Source organism: Sorex fumeus, unplaced genomic scaffold, assembly GCF_029834395.1.
Source record: "Sorex fumeus unplaced genomic scaffold, SorFum_2.1 ptg000075l, whole genome shotgun sequence".
NCBI lineage: Eukaryota > Metazoa > Chordata > Mammalia > Eulipotyphla > Soricidae > Sorex > Sorex fumeus.
This window is the reverse complement of record NW_026606132.1, coordinates 22,699,645-22,714,847: the sequence shown is the minus strand read 5'-3', so window position 1 is coordinate 22,714,847 and position 15,203 is coordinate 22,699,645. Positions and strand designations below refer to the sequence as shown.

The following is a 15,203-nucleotide window of genomic DNA, read 5'->3' as shown; positions in this document are numbered from 1 at the left end:
GTTATCTTATCTAAATGATAAAAGAAATGGTTGTCTTTTGTCATAAAAGAAAAGCATTAAGTTTCTATGTTATAATCTTACCAATAAGAAACTTGAGATAATGAAGTAAATGAGTCTAGTGTCGAACATCCTTGATACACAGGGTGCTGCCCCAGCATTAGTATAGAGTGCATTTGATGCTACCCTCTTTCAACAAGCATACTTATCAAATTTTATTTTGTGTGTGTGTGTGTGTGTGTTAGTTCAAGAGACAACCTGGGATACTGTAAGGAACCTGAATTTTGGAATCTGGATGATTTAACGAAAAGTTAACCATTCTAGTTATTGACTAGCTGAGAAAGCATAGGGGACAACTTCTGTGAGATTATGTTTCCTCACCTTGAGGTAGCAGGCATTCAACGTTCTTTATATCTTGATAACTCCAAGTATGGAACGTGTCAACTGAAACCACATTTTTCTCAGGTCCTTGGGGAAATACAGGTACAGAGAGCTCAGTGGCAAGATCTACTGCACTCAGAATGTATGTCTGTTTTTTCATGAGTAAAAGTTACTTATATTATTTGAATAGGTCAGGCCTATTTGAAAAATCTCATCCACGTTTTATCAACTGCAAATTTCTACTAGTACCATTATATCATAATACCATTAAACAATAATAATTTGATGTGCCTACTCAAGATGAAAAAAGTACTATCAAATCTGGAAGTGCTCCTGAATCTTCAATTAAGTGACTGAAAACTGGAAATGTTGGTATGGTATCACTATATCACTGTCATCCCATTATTCATCTATTTTCTCGAGTGGGTACCAGTAACATCTGCATTCATCCTAGCCCTGAGATTTTAGCAGCCTCTCCTTACTCATCCTTCTAAACAGGCTCTTTCAGGGTCAGGAGAATGACCCCAAAAGAGGCAGGGTCAGAATCATTGTATAGTATAGGACTGAGAAAATTTTAATATAGAGCTTCAAATATGTATTCATCAGCTGAGCTGCTATGTCAAAACAATCCTGGATAGCTTAAATAGATCATTTCTCAAAGTTTTGGGAGTCAGGAAGTCACTGTGGCAGCATGGTTGATGTGCAGTAAACAGAAAAATCTTTTCCAGGCTGCTGACACCACTTTCTCTTTGCAGTCTAGCATGGTAGAGGTCAATTGCTCTGGTGATTCTTATAAACGCACTAACCCCATATCAGGGTACCCTCAAATGATTTCAAATAGTCTTAATTCCTTACTAAAGGCCCCTCCTCCATATCAAAACATTAATTGATTGTGTTACAACATATGTATTCTAGAGTAATACAGATCCAACAGTGTAACAAATGACATTTATAAGACTTGGAAAAGATGAAAAATGGGGAAACTCTTAGAAGATGGGTGGCCATCTGTAAGTGTGAAAAATCAATACATAAGGTTTACTAGACTTTAGTGTTTATCTTATTCTGACAATAAGTTCAGATATATTAGGTAGGTTGTAAACACAAAACAGGTTAACTTCCATAATTTCAGTATTTCTATATTTTCTATTATAAGATCCCATTCTGGATTTCACATTTCATTTAGTTAGAGCTCCATGCTATGCCCTTTGACATCAATCACTACATCTTGCCCTGTCTTCCATGACTTTCACACATTTGAGAAATAATGATACAGTTTTTCTAAAAGGTCTCTCTTTTTGTGTTTGTCAGGTGTGTTAGCATCATTATATGCATCTGGGCAAGAATAGCAAAGAATTGGCATAGAAATTATATAACTTTTCTAAAATAATTACATCAGACTTTGTGATGTTAATATATCTTATTATGGTTGATATGAACTTTGATCACTTAGTTAAGCAGATATGGGCTAAAGCCCTAAAATGCAACTGTTTGATTTTCCTTTGCAACTAGCAAAATCCAGGTGCAATTACCCTGAAACTACACAAACATCCTGTTTCTCCTCAAGTATTCAGAAGAGACTGCCATGGTAATGCTGTTTTTGTTTGGAAAAGGTGACTTTATATTTCCTTCATTTTTAGCAGTATTAACTTAAACTCTTGGGTATATGTTTATTCTATTATACCCTGTTACATACATTATTTTTCTATTGTTCAAATTGTTTGAGATTTGATCATTATATATGTTTTTGTGTTGGCACATGTGTCCTTTGGACATAATTTAACTTTAGAAAACATTTTTAATTTTCAGCACCACAGTATGTTCCAGACACACTTCTTTACTTTTCCCATCTCAATGAAATCAATAAATTCACCATGTATTCTTAGTTTCACTAATTAAAGTATGATATTGAGAAACCAAAATCCGGGTTCTAGGTGTGCTTTTTACGATGAGAATATTATTACTTTAAGGTTCTCTCAGCAGACCAAGCTAGGAAATTTGTATATATATCCAAACTTTTATTATATTTAAAGCATGAGTTTGTCAGGGCTAGTGAGTACAGCAAGAAGGACACTTGCCACACATGTGGTCAACCCAGGTTTGAACCCCAGCAATGCATATGTTGTCCCAAGCACAGTCAGGAGTGATACCCTAAGAGCAGTGCCAAGGGTAAAATCTGAGCACCTCTGGGTGTGTTCCCCAAACAAAAACAAGTACAATTTGAACACTGTCAACACACTGTCCTCCCACTGTTCATTGATTTGCTCAAGCGGGCCCAGTAACATTTCCATTTTTTGAGACTTGTTGTTACTGTGTTTGGCATATCGAATACATCACAGGTAGCTTGCCAGGTTTTGCCGTGCAGGCGAGATACTCTCAGTAGCTTGCCAGGCTCTCTGAGAGGGGCGGAAGAATCAAACCCGGCTCAGCCGGGCTAGCTGCGCACAAGGCAAACGCCCTACCACTCTGCTATGAGTTCATAGGTAAGAGAGATAGTACGGGGCTTAAGGCACTTGCCTTGCATGTAGCGAACCCTACTTAAATCCTGTTGCCACATATGGTCCCCTGTATATGACTTGGAGTGATCCTTGAGTACAGAGCCAGGAATAAGACCTGAGAACTACTGGGGGTGGCCCTAATACCCCCCAAATTTACAAACTAAAATATGAATTCATATTAATATCGCAAATTGCAATACAGCACAAGATTCTTTCTAGACTTAGTCCTTTGCGTATATGTAACTTCTTTTTCAACAATGAGAAACTAATGCTCATAATCTACAATATATTCACATTTTTACAACCCTGATCTATCAGAATAGCTTCAGAATTGGGAAGCCATGTAGCCCTGATATTTTTCCTGTGAGGTACTTAACTAACAGCTTTCCCTCTCCCTCTCATGGTTGTTGATCTGTCCAAGTTCTCTAAATCAAATGATAAAAAAAAATTGGCACTATGCATTTTTCCAGGAAATTATTGATTTTATCTAGACTTTCAACTATATATATGTATGTATATGTATATATGTATATATATATATATATATCTGGAAAGTAGTCTGGAAAATCTTTTTGATTTTTTTAATATTTCTTCCTTGTCATTTTAGTTTGTGAAATTTTGTTTTCTCCTTTTTAATTTTTGGCATTTGGGTCAACACCTGCAGTGCTGAAGGCTTACTCCTGGAAGAGCTCAGGGCTAGAGTTAACCCTGGATTGGCATCGTGAAAGACAAGCACCCTACCTGCTGTTCTATCATTTCAGCACTTTTCCTTTTTTTCTTTAATAAGCCAATTAATGGTCTTCCTATTAGCGGTTTTCAAAGGACAACAGGTTTTTAATTTACTGATTAGAGCTACTCTTTTCCCCCCTATTCCCTGCCTCGTGATTCCTTTGTCTCATCTTTATTCTTTCCTTCCTTGTGCTTTATTTCAACATCCGTTTTTCTTTATTCAGCTTTCTAAGCTAAGTATTTCCTTACTTATTTTTGCCTATCTGCCAGCATAGTAGCTTATGCTCATCATTTAGAGAGGCGATGAATTTTTGCTGTGCTGTTAGATTGCTAGAACAAAAGTACCTGCAGCGTGTAGCACATCGTAACCTGCAAAATTTATTGAAGAGCACATGAATAATTGATAGAGTGACCATATTTTCCATGATAATAATGGGGACGTAGGGCAGAGCAGAACACTTTAGTGTGGTGTGCAGAAAGGTGCATCTATAGCAGTAGGAGTTCTCAACCTTTCACACTTGTGGACTGCTCCCAGCTCTCAGAGTGCTGGATGCAAGACCACTGAGCTAGGCTTTGTCTCGGGGATACTGAGGTATTGAGACTTAGCAGGCACTGTTACGGTTGATGGCAAAGCATCTTCAACTTTTCCCACTTCCACGCCCTTTGTGCTTGAGAACTGAACTAAGGGCAAGTGCAACCAGAAACACTTCAGAGTCGTCATGTATTTGGTTTGGAATGAATTTTTGGTGGATTTGGTGCTTAGAAACCCTTTACTGTTTCACATTTTCCACGACGCTCACATTTAGTGACAAAACCCCGCATGGGGTTGTAACCGAACCCAGAGTTTATTTGGAAATGAACTGTTCTTGAAAATTCACAGTATAGGGCTTTCAATCACCGAAATGAATGCCTTAAATGGCCAAGTGACATTGAGAGCTTGGCAGTGGACACAATGTCCTAACACTGTAACCCTCAAGCATATAAATATTTAAGCTAATGTTACCTCAGTAATACTGACTTAGCATGAGCTCTCAGTCCTTTATGCAGCAGGGTCTGTGCCTTTTCAGCATGAAGAAATTATACAAGATGGACCTTCACCATGTACCCCTTAAAGATAAGAAGCCACTGAATTCTCTAAGGGAGAAATGGGGCAGGCAGGTTGATGGGGGTCAATACTAAAAATATTTTTTATTTTATTTATTTTTTAATTTTTAATAGTGAGACATCATGAGGTACAGTTGCAGACTTACACATTTTTGTGCTTGGGTTTCAATTATACAATGATCAAATACCCATCCCTCCACCGTGCCCATTTCCCACCACCACGGATCCCAGTATCCCTCCCACCCCCCATCCTCCCATCCCACCCTGCCTCTGTGGCAGGGCATTCCCTTTTGTTCTCTCTCTCTTATTGGGTGTTGTGGTTTGCAAAAGAGGCAATGGGTGACAATCGTGTTTGGTCTATAGTCTACTTTCAGCATTAGTATTTGCCAAGGGGGAGGCAGAGGACTGGTGCGTGCCCTGCAGCGGTGACGAGGTGGAGCTGAATGCCCCATCCCTGGGAAATCCTGTGGCTCTATGAACTGCTGGCTGCCCACGGCACCCAAGAGCTTCAGGCCGAGATCCTGCCCCGACGGCCCCCCACACCGGATGCCCCGAGTGAGGAGGAGAGATCGGATGAGGAGTCAGAGGCCAAAGAAGAGGAGGAGGAGAAGCCACACCTGCCCACTGAATTTGACTTTGATGATGAGCCCATGACACCAAAGGATTCTCTGACTGACCGGAGACGCACCCCAGGCAGCTCAGCTTGGAGCCAGAAATGGGAGGCCCGCTTGGACAAGGTCCTTTCAGACACGAAGAGACATAAGAAACTGGAGGAACAGATTCTTCGGACTGGCAGCCTAGACTCAGAGGACACCAACCCCACCAGTCCCTCACTCTGGTCCTCGGGGAGCAGTCTCTTCCCCCGGCAGAATACTAAATACTGGGAAATACTAAAATTTAAGAAGAAACGGCCAACCTCCGAAATAGCCCAAAGGCATGAGACCTTATTATCCCTTTGAGATGCAGATGCTGAGCTCTTCAGAGATGAAAAACTGAGGCCCCACCCAGTGAAGGGTGGACCCCTCAGAAAGGAGAATTCTAAAGATGTGCTGAGTGTATGAAAGGACTATCAAGAGTCTAAGCTTTTCCCTGTGACATCAGGATTAACCATTGTGTATGCAGAGAACTCCAAGTGAAGACAATTTGATAAATTGCATGTAATCTTCTAAAAGCCCTGAAGAAGCCCATGCTCTCTTGAACATTTTCTCTCTCCCGTCCCCGCTTCACATCTCTCTAAATTTCTTTAACAAAAATTATTATGCTTTAACAAAATAAAATAACATACAATTTTAATGTACCCGCTCTCCAGCTGGAAGGAGAAAAATCAGTGATGTTTGCAATAGAACATGTGGAACTGATGCGGAATGTCAAGTGAGGGCCAGAGAAGTCAAATGCCAGAAGACAGTAAAGATTTGGGCATCCTAAAGGCCGGTGAACTGAAATTTGATTCTGAAGGATAGAAAAGGAACTGAGAACTTTTTTGATGTCTCACTAATAAAAAATTTAAAAAAAAAAACAGCTTTCTACTCCCTTTCTATCCCTTTCTGCTCTAACATAGCTTTTAAGAACTACATACATGCCCAGGGCTGGAGCAATAGCACAGTGGTAGGGCATTTGCCTTGCACGCAGCCAGCCCGGCCGAGCCGGGTTCGATTCCTCCACCCCTTCGGAGAGCCCAGCAAGCTACCGAGAGTATCTTGCCCGCACGGCAAAGCCTGGCAAGCTCTCCATGACGTATTCGATATGCCAAACACAGTAACAACAAGTCTCAAAATGAAGACGTTACTAGGCCCGCTTGAGCAAATCAATGAACAACGGAAGGACAGTGGACAGATACATGCCAGATATTTCTAAAAAGTATAAATTCTCTTATGACTGTGAGAAATTTTAGGAAACCTCAGAAAATTTTTGGGACAGGAGAGACAGTACAATGGGTAAAGCCTTCTTGGGGCAGACCTGGGTTTAATCCCCAGCACCCTATAGACTAGTACTTGAGCCCTGCCAGGAGTAATCCCACATCTCAGAATTATCCCTGAGTATTGCAGGCAGGGGCATGGCCAGAAAACAAAACCAAAACAAGAAAGAAAAGAATAAAAGAGGGGGGTAATGGAAATAAAATCTTCACCATTGGGGTTCATTTTCAACAGTAAAGCAGAAAACTTGCTAAATAGTGCCCCTAGTGTTCTTAAAGAGATCTTCAGTTTTTTTTTCTTTTGGGGTCATACCCAGCGATGCACAGGGGTAACTCCTGGTTCTGCACTTAGGAATTACTCCTGGAGGTGCTCGGGGGACTGTATGGGATGCTGGGAATAGAACCCGGGTTGGCCGCGTGGAAGGCAAATGCCCTATCCTCTGTGCTATCACTCCAGCCCCAAGAGTTCTTCAGTATTTTTAAGATGCCTCATTCACCAGGTAAGATTAACTCCATCCTTCTCAGACTATTCATTAGTAATATATGCACTGCAATCTACAACTCCAATTCGTTTACTTAAATAGCAAGATATTCCCATAGAGCATAGCAATGATAAAAGAAAAAAATCATATATTAAGAGTTTGTTTTTATTTGTTCTTGTTTTTTGCTTTTTGGTTCACACCTGGCATTGCACAGGGATTACTCCTGGCTCATGCACTCAGGAATTACTCTTGGCAGTGCTCGGGGAACCATATGGGATGCTGTGAATCGAACCTGGGTCGGCCGCGTGCAAGGCAAATGCCCTACCCGCTGTGCTATCGCTCCAGCCAAGAGTTTGTTTTTTAAATGTGCCTTTCCAACCCATTTGGTGGAGGTTCACCCTAGTAACAAACACTGGGGGATTGGCAAAGAGTTTGGCGGCAGAGGACATGTGGAAAGGGAGCAGATGAATTCCCAGGGATGCAGCTAAGGAACATGTGAGAGTCCGCTTGCCCACGCTGGGAGAAAAGGTGAACTGTCAACAAACATTTCCTACACCTGCTATCTTTTGTGCGGCGAGCAGCACATTTAATAAAGAAGCAGCTGCCAGTACTGAACGATTAATCAATACTGGGAAGCTGACATCCCCAAAACTGCTGAACTGGAGCTGTTCTCTCCCTCCTGCATTTACAAATAAAGTGCTCACTATTTGACTAAAGCCTGTCCACTTGACCGGGAAATATCAGAGTCCTATTTAAATGACATTTACAGAGAATGAGATTGTATTCTGGCCACTGCTCCTTATCGCTAATAATAACACCAGATTAGTGGATTTAGGCCAGTGGAGCAGCGATGTCTTTTCTGATCCCGTCTTAGGGCAGCCCTTTCCATCTGTGGCCAAGCCACTCCCGCCCCTGCTTCCTTAGGCCAATGAGCAATTCCCACGGGCACTGCAGTGGCACCACGTGGGCTGTCTGTCTAAAGACCTATTGTTTCGTTCAACTGCATAGAAGACTTGATGAAGCTACTTAGCCTCGAAGCATCAAGATGCCTGCGATATTGACAGGTGCAAAACTTTCTTCCGACAATTCCCACCAAAGGTTGATGAGGATCAGGAGCGAACCCCCACCCCACCCGAGAAATAACTAATTCCAAGTGATAGAGCTTTTGAAATCACCTTAATTTGTCAATTAAGTTTAATCTGTCATCATTTGGACTTATTAAAGAAATAGCTTCGCATTTCAGAGAACAAGGAATTTGTGAAAATTGATCACTTTGGGGGACAAAGTTCCACGGCCAATCACACAGATGCACACTTAGATGATTACAGGGGAAAGTGCCTTTACTGTTATTTTTATATGAATTATACAAATTTGAAGACGGCGCACACTTTCGAATCTAAATGCCAGGTCTCCCAAGAACAAATTTAAGTATTTCTAAAGCTGTCATAAATAACTACATTTAATTTTCTTTTTTCAGCACTTGGCACTTTAAAAGCCCTTTTACAATTTGCACCTATGCTACTACTTAAGCTAATAACTGGCATTTCCTCTTCGTAATGCTTAATATAAGCCTGAGTACTGCTGTGAACCCAAGATAAGCCCAGAGACCAGTAGGCTCAGTCTGAATCCACTGTTTCAAGATCAGACTGATCGTCTATCTCGTGCCTATTTTGTTTTTCAATTAATTATTGCTGACCAAGAAGTGTTCCAACATGGCAGAGAACCCCAAGGCAACCAGAGTTGCTTCAAGCCAAGTGATTGGATTGGATCAAGCCATCTGGCTTGAATCGAATGGGCCTGGCCCTGGTAAAGTGAGCCTGTTCTTTTCAAAAACAGCAACTTCCTGATACCTGAAGGCAAAACCCTGGGCCTGGGGTTTGACTGTTTGGCCTCTCTAATTCTCACACTGTTAACTAAGTTACCTTAAAAACAATACATGCGATGGAAGGATGCTTTGACCACTCAATTGTCAATGCGTGCAAGTTATAAGGTCCATAATGTATCCTGCATATGACACAATTTATCTTCATTACAAGGGTCACAATAAGTACATGCCTGCATTTCATTCAGGAAGCACCCACTCAACCCAGCTGCCTGGTTTTGACACAAACCTGGGTACACTGGGATGGATAGCATCACAAATCAACAACCAGGAAAATTCTGTCTTCCTGTCAGTGTTGAAAAAGAAATATCAGTCATTAAGGAATTAAAAAAAAACGCTTTGGAGAAAGCCCTCATTTATTATTTCAGCTAAGAGTGGGTGAATATGAAATGAAAGAAATCTGATCAATTTTGGTATAACTCGGATAAATAGCATGATTTATAATAACGGAAAGGGAAGCTTGCCAGACACTTCTACAATTGACAAGAAGGAAAACATCATTTTAAAGATTAAATGCAAACAGCGCACTGCCAGGCATCCTGGCAGCGAGACCTGTGTCAGTCATGAAGTGTTAGTCTATACTCTCTGTTGCTTAGAAGCTATCGATCAGAGTGCTGAGGTTATTATTTTGGCTTACTCTGTTTTGCTTTTTCGTGGCCTCTGTCACCCCATCGTTGTACCTAAATGATGAAACAGCTTGTCCAGCGGTTGGGGTGTAGTCAGGTTCCCACACCATGTGGCGTTCAGGTGAGGACAGAGAAAGGAGTGTCACAGAATGATGGCACCCAAGGGAGCAGGGCCTTCTCATCCTGCCAGGTGGCCCTGGCACAGGAAGGATATTGATCATTTTGCCGATTCTCTATGTGGGTTTGATTCATTTTTCTATTTCTTTTTTCTTCTGGAAACAAAGGAGAGGGACCATGCCCTAGAAAGTGCTCCCATCTTCTTCCCTGCTTGAAAGGACCTGCTTTCTTATTGTCACCTCTGCACTGTCTGCAAGGTGCAGTGAAAGTTTTAGAGCTGAAATTGATCTGAGGGGTCGTGGCAGAAATTGTACCAGATGTGTTGTTTTTCCTTCCTCTTAGACTTGGAAATAACTTGCCATTCTGAAAATGGCTAGTAGCTTAAAGGCGAGGACTCTCTAATTAGATCAAAGAGTGATTAGCAGGTGCTGAGGGGTGGTGTATGTATATACCTAAACCACACAGCCACCAACAATGTAAGCTTGAGACCTAAATGACAATAATAAAACTGAAAATATATGCCTCTGGGAGTCTGGGAGATAGGACAAGGGACAGGGAGCTTGCCTTGTATGCTGCTAATATGGATTCTACCCCCAGCACCTCATATGTCGCCTAAATCTGCCATGAGATGTCCTTGAGAACAGAGCAAGGAGTAAGCCTGAAACACTGTTCAGGTATAGCCCCAAAACGAAAATAAGTAAGCACGTAAGTAAATAAAATGTGCCCGCCGAGGACAAAATTTGGGGGGTGGGTGGGAACTTGGAGACACTGACCAAGAGAAGTTGACATTGGTAGTGAGATGTCTGTTAGAACACCACATGACTGAAACTCGATTGTGAACAACTCTGTAAATCAAGATGCTTTTATAAAACAATTAAAATTTTAAAAAATAGATTATGAGAGGTACAAGCAGTTGATGACTTCTTTTCCAAGGGGAACCCTCCACAATATGTGTTAAGAGATGATGTAAGAACTGTGCAGTTGCTCACTTAACCTTCAACAGCACACATTTACATTATCACTACTCAGAGAGGGAATCTTCACCCAGTAGTGAATCATTTCCAATGATCAAAGGCATTTTTTTCTCCATTCATTTCTGCGCAGAATAGAAAGAATTCCCGTTGAGCATTAAGGCACCTACGGGATATGTGGTTTTCCGAAGGTAATCAAGGTCTGTGGGAGCGGAGGTGCTCAACTGTACTTCTGTTTCGTGGCTCCTCGGGGGGGGGGGTGATTATCTCACGATAATCTTACACCCCCACCCCATTTCGCCTTATTGCTTAATTAGCGACTGCATGAAATGTAGTTCTGTTTGCATCAACTTTATGTCTCCTATAATTGCCCTGAGTTGCAGTTTCAAGATGAAAAAAGTAGATCAAATAACTACATATATTTTGTTTGATTAATCATGAAAAAATCATTAAGGGATTAAAGTGAAACCATTTTACTCCTGCTGATCATGTTCAGCCATTTGAAATTATTTTATGATCCTGATCAATGTAATTAATGAGAATGGCTGTTAATTAGTTACACTAGCAGGTGGGCCATGAAAAATGTATTCACTTAGCAATAACACAGAACAACATGCAATTAAGGGTTCCTGTTCAAAGTTTACCTGGTATACTGGAAGCCAATCCCTGGCCAGCACACCTTGCTTTTTTAAATTTTTATTAGTGAAGCACCATTGAGGTACAGTTATACACTTACAAATGTTTGTGCTTGGGTTTCAGTTATACAGTGATTGAGTACCCATCCCTCCACCAGTGCGCATTTCCCACCACCACTGATCCCAGTATCCCTGCCACCCCCCATACCCCCACCCCACCAAGCCTCTGTGGCAGGGCATTCCCTTTTGTTCTCTCTCTCCTTTTGGGTGCTGTGGTTTGCAAAAGAGGAATTGAGTGGCAATCATGTTCGGTCTATACTCTACTTTCAGCATACATCTCCCATCCTGGGCGGATCTTCCCAACACCCTTTTTTTTTGGTGCTCCCTTCTCTATTTGAGCTGCCTTTACTCCTAGAGCGGAGCACACCTTGATTTTTGAGATTGTTGCACTCACTTCTCCCACCTGTGTTTTCCTACCCCACTTCTTGGGCTTTTCGTAAGGCGACATACAGAAAAAGGAAAAATACCACTGGCAGAGTTGGAGAATCTGAAAAAGCTATTTAGCATTTTTTCAGCATAAATGTGTTCCTTTTCCTGGCGATAGGCTGCAAGCAGAGGGTGCTTGTCAACTCTACAGAGGCGCCAGTCATCTCAAATAAACTAACTAAAGCATCACTCTAGAAAATACGGTCATTCCCAGACACCTCCATCCACTCCAGCCCAGCTGACAGGGTGGCTAGTCCTTTCTAGAAAAATACGGTAATTCCCAGACACCTTCATTCTCTCCAGCCCAGCTAACAGGGTAGCTAGTCCTTTCTCCAAAGAGTCCCCTTCCAGTATCCCCTTAGTTACTTCCTGGCTACAGTGAAGAGCAAATCCTAGGTGACCTCACTCGGTTGTGTTGTGGAATGCAGAGACAAAACAAGGGAATAGACAGTATCCAGATGACAAATGCTTGGCCTTGGATTTCAAAACCAAACCGATTAACAAACAGTGGGGAGTGTGGGGGAGAGAAAATTACACAAGAGGTGACAAAGGAGCACTGGTGGAGGGTCATGCGCATATTGGTAACTGGCAGGAGCGGGGGACATACAATAATTTTGTACATGGATACCATGAACTTTAACACTATCGTAGCTGAGCTCTTCGGCGGAGATTTTGATTGTCTCAAGACAGATCTTGTTCAAATCCATACATGCTGCCCTTCCTCCATTTTTATGACAAAAATACAAAAGCAAGTGAAAACACTAAGAAACACTTCCAATATGTTCCCAGTTACATGAGCTGCATCAACTATTTCAATGTCTACAAATATCTGTTGACGTCATTTTCCTGGGCACTCCGCTCTTTGATTTCATTGAACTGCTAAGTGACATTTTGAGAGGGCCACCATATCCTGCACATGGCGGCCGGCTTGGACTGGGTGGGCTGCAGTTTTAAAAAGCAAGGCTCACGCAGCCATCAGGGAAGACTGAAGTTTCCAGAGACGGGAGTGAAGAGGGCAGGTGCCCGTCACACTCTTTTCTAAGGCTGCCTCTCAAGTGCTCCTTGGAATGCAATTACTTGTACTGCATTTGAAGGCAACTAAAGGCGAAACCAGACTGTCTGAAGAGGTCTTTGTGCAGCTTCCCTTAGACAGACAAGCAGTCACAGCGAAACATAAGTGACCACAAGTGGTGGTGGAGGTAGGGGGTGGGGGGAGTCCATTCCTCTGGGGCCTGAACTGCAGTTCATTTTTCTTGTGGTAGATTGTGTCTCTTTCAAAATTACTGTGAGAGGAAGATGGCGTGAGAAGTATGGCACCAAATAGTGACCTCTCCTATGGATTCCTTTCTTTGTATGTATGTGAGTCCATCACTCATTAGTAGGCGTTTCTGTAATTTTTTGTTTGTTTTAAGTCTCAAGTTATTGTTTCATCCTCCTATTGGCAAAAGGGAGCAGCAGATTTTTTTTTGTTCTCGGTTCAATCAAATTTGTGTACGCAAATGATGATGTGGGGCCGGGACCACATTCAGCAATGCTCAGGAGTCACTCTAGCCTCAGTGCTCAGGAGTCATTCCTGGAGGGACCAGGCAGGGCAAAGCATGTACTCCCGCATTTAGAACCATCTCTCATGCCCCACACATGATGGCTTTAACAGCCAACTAGTTCCCAAAGATCTATCAAGAAAACCAGGAGTCCCCAGCCATGCGACACACCCACATATGCTTTCCCCTTCCCAAGAGACAATTGTTTGCTATTTTTCTTAATTTCATTCCTTGAGCACTTCTTCCCGGTTGTCAAAATCACTTCACTGCATTTTTACTTCTTGACTTTTTTTTCAGTTTCATGTATTTGGACATCTTCTGTACTGAACACTCACAGGTTGAATACTAAGTCATAGGTTAAACTTCGATTCCCTTTTCCCACACAGTTCTTTGGAGTTAATCATCATCTTTGGCTTTCATCATTACAGGCTAACTTGTCTAAGCACTTATGACCAAAGCAAGCCCAAACTCTCCACCGCTTGCACAGAATCAACTGCACAATCAAGTGCAGAATCGCACTCATATCAACCACCAATCCATAGCCTTGATCAGCTGCATTTGCGTTTTCTGATCTGCCCCAACCTGGACTGGTTACCCCCTACATCTGAAACTTCCTTCTCTGGAATCTGGAGGACCAGACCAACCTCTCTTTTATGTCAGAACTCTACTGGATTCCACACTTTCACTCAGTGATTTACCCAGTTTGTTAACAAATACATCATCTGCTAGCTAATTGAGAAAGATTGGTTAGAGGAAAATTATTTTGCAATTTGAATATCTGATAAGGCTTCATTCTAGCCTCTCTCAATAGTTTAACATGAAATTGTCCTTGAGACTTCTCTTTTAGCTTCTAGTGTTCCTGTAAATTCTAAGTCCATTCTAATATTCTATCTTTGATTAATACCTTTCTCATTCTCTCTTTCTCCCCCTTGTTCTCTCAGTTTCTCCTATCATCCTTCTTTCTCTCCCTCCCACTAGAAGATTCTAGAAACTTCTCCATCCCACCTTTATTTTCCGGAATGTCAAAATGAATCCTAGCCAGCATTCCAGGGGAAGGACACTGATGCTCGCTTGATTGAGTTGGTGATATTACAGAGAAGGAGAACTAGGGATATAACTAACACCTTTGTGAGCAGCTTTCAACCAGTTCTTTCTGTTTTCAGAATCCACTCCAACTACCAGGAATAACCACACCATAGATTGCTGGGCTTTTGGATGGTTCTGTAACATTAACTGGTGTTTTTTATTTCCTGCCACCAGTTTAGGACCTGAATTCCTAGATTACTAAAACAGTTCTAGCTATCCAAATGCTGGGGCCCTCCCAAAATTTATTATTTCCCCAGTATTCTTTTGGGGCTTATACCCTTAAAAATTCTCTTCTTCATAGTTTTGGTGTGGTTTGGGAAGGAATTCGATGTATATCATCAATTGACCATTGGAGAAAACCTAAAGTGAGCTAATTTGCCAGTGATTAAGAAGGATCTCTGTCTGTCTGTCTGTCTGTCTCTCATTCTCCTCCTGTATGATAGCCAAGACTTTCTCCCTCTCAACATCAGTTATGTGCATAATGTTAGACCCGTTAGGTTAGTTAGCTCTGTAAACTGAGAAAGTACCTGAAATTTGATATAAGGTAAAAAGTGGTCCAGAGGAGGGGATCCAGATGTACCATGAATTAATTCCAGATCCTAGGAAATCCTGGCTAGCTGAGGCCAAGCCATTCCAAAGGGCCATCCTGCAATGTCCTGTAATCCTACCCATGGCAGAGTCCATGAAATCTCAGCCACCTCTCACTCCCACTTCTGCTAGTGTGTCTGCTGACGTTTCCTCAACTGAAATTCCCAGCCT

At 41.9% G+C, this 15,203-nt stretch overlaps 1 protein-coding gene and 1 pseudogene across 2 annotated transcripts in view; one reads left to right on the top strand and one right to left on the bottom strand.

Annotated features, from left to right (window-relative positions):
• The window catches only part of LOC130038441 (PAXIP1-associated glutamate-rich protein 1A-like), a 38,418-nt pseudogene extending 32,753 nt beyond the window's left edge, over positions 1–5,665 (top strand).
• AFF2 (ALF transcription elongation factor 2) overlaps positions 1–15,203 on the bottom strand; it is a 563,946-nt gene that overhangs the window by 441,375 nt on the left and 107,368 nt on the right. The gene's annotated exons all lie outside the window — the stretch shown is intronic.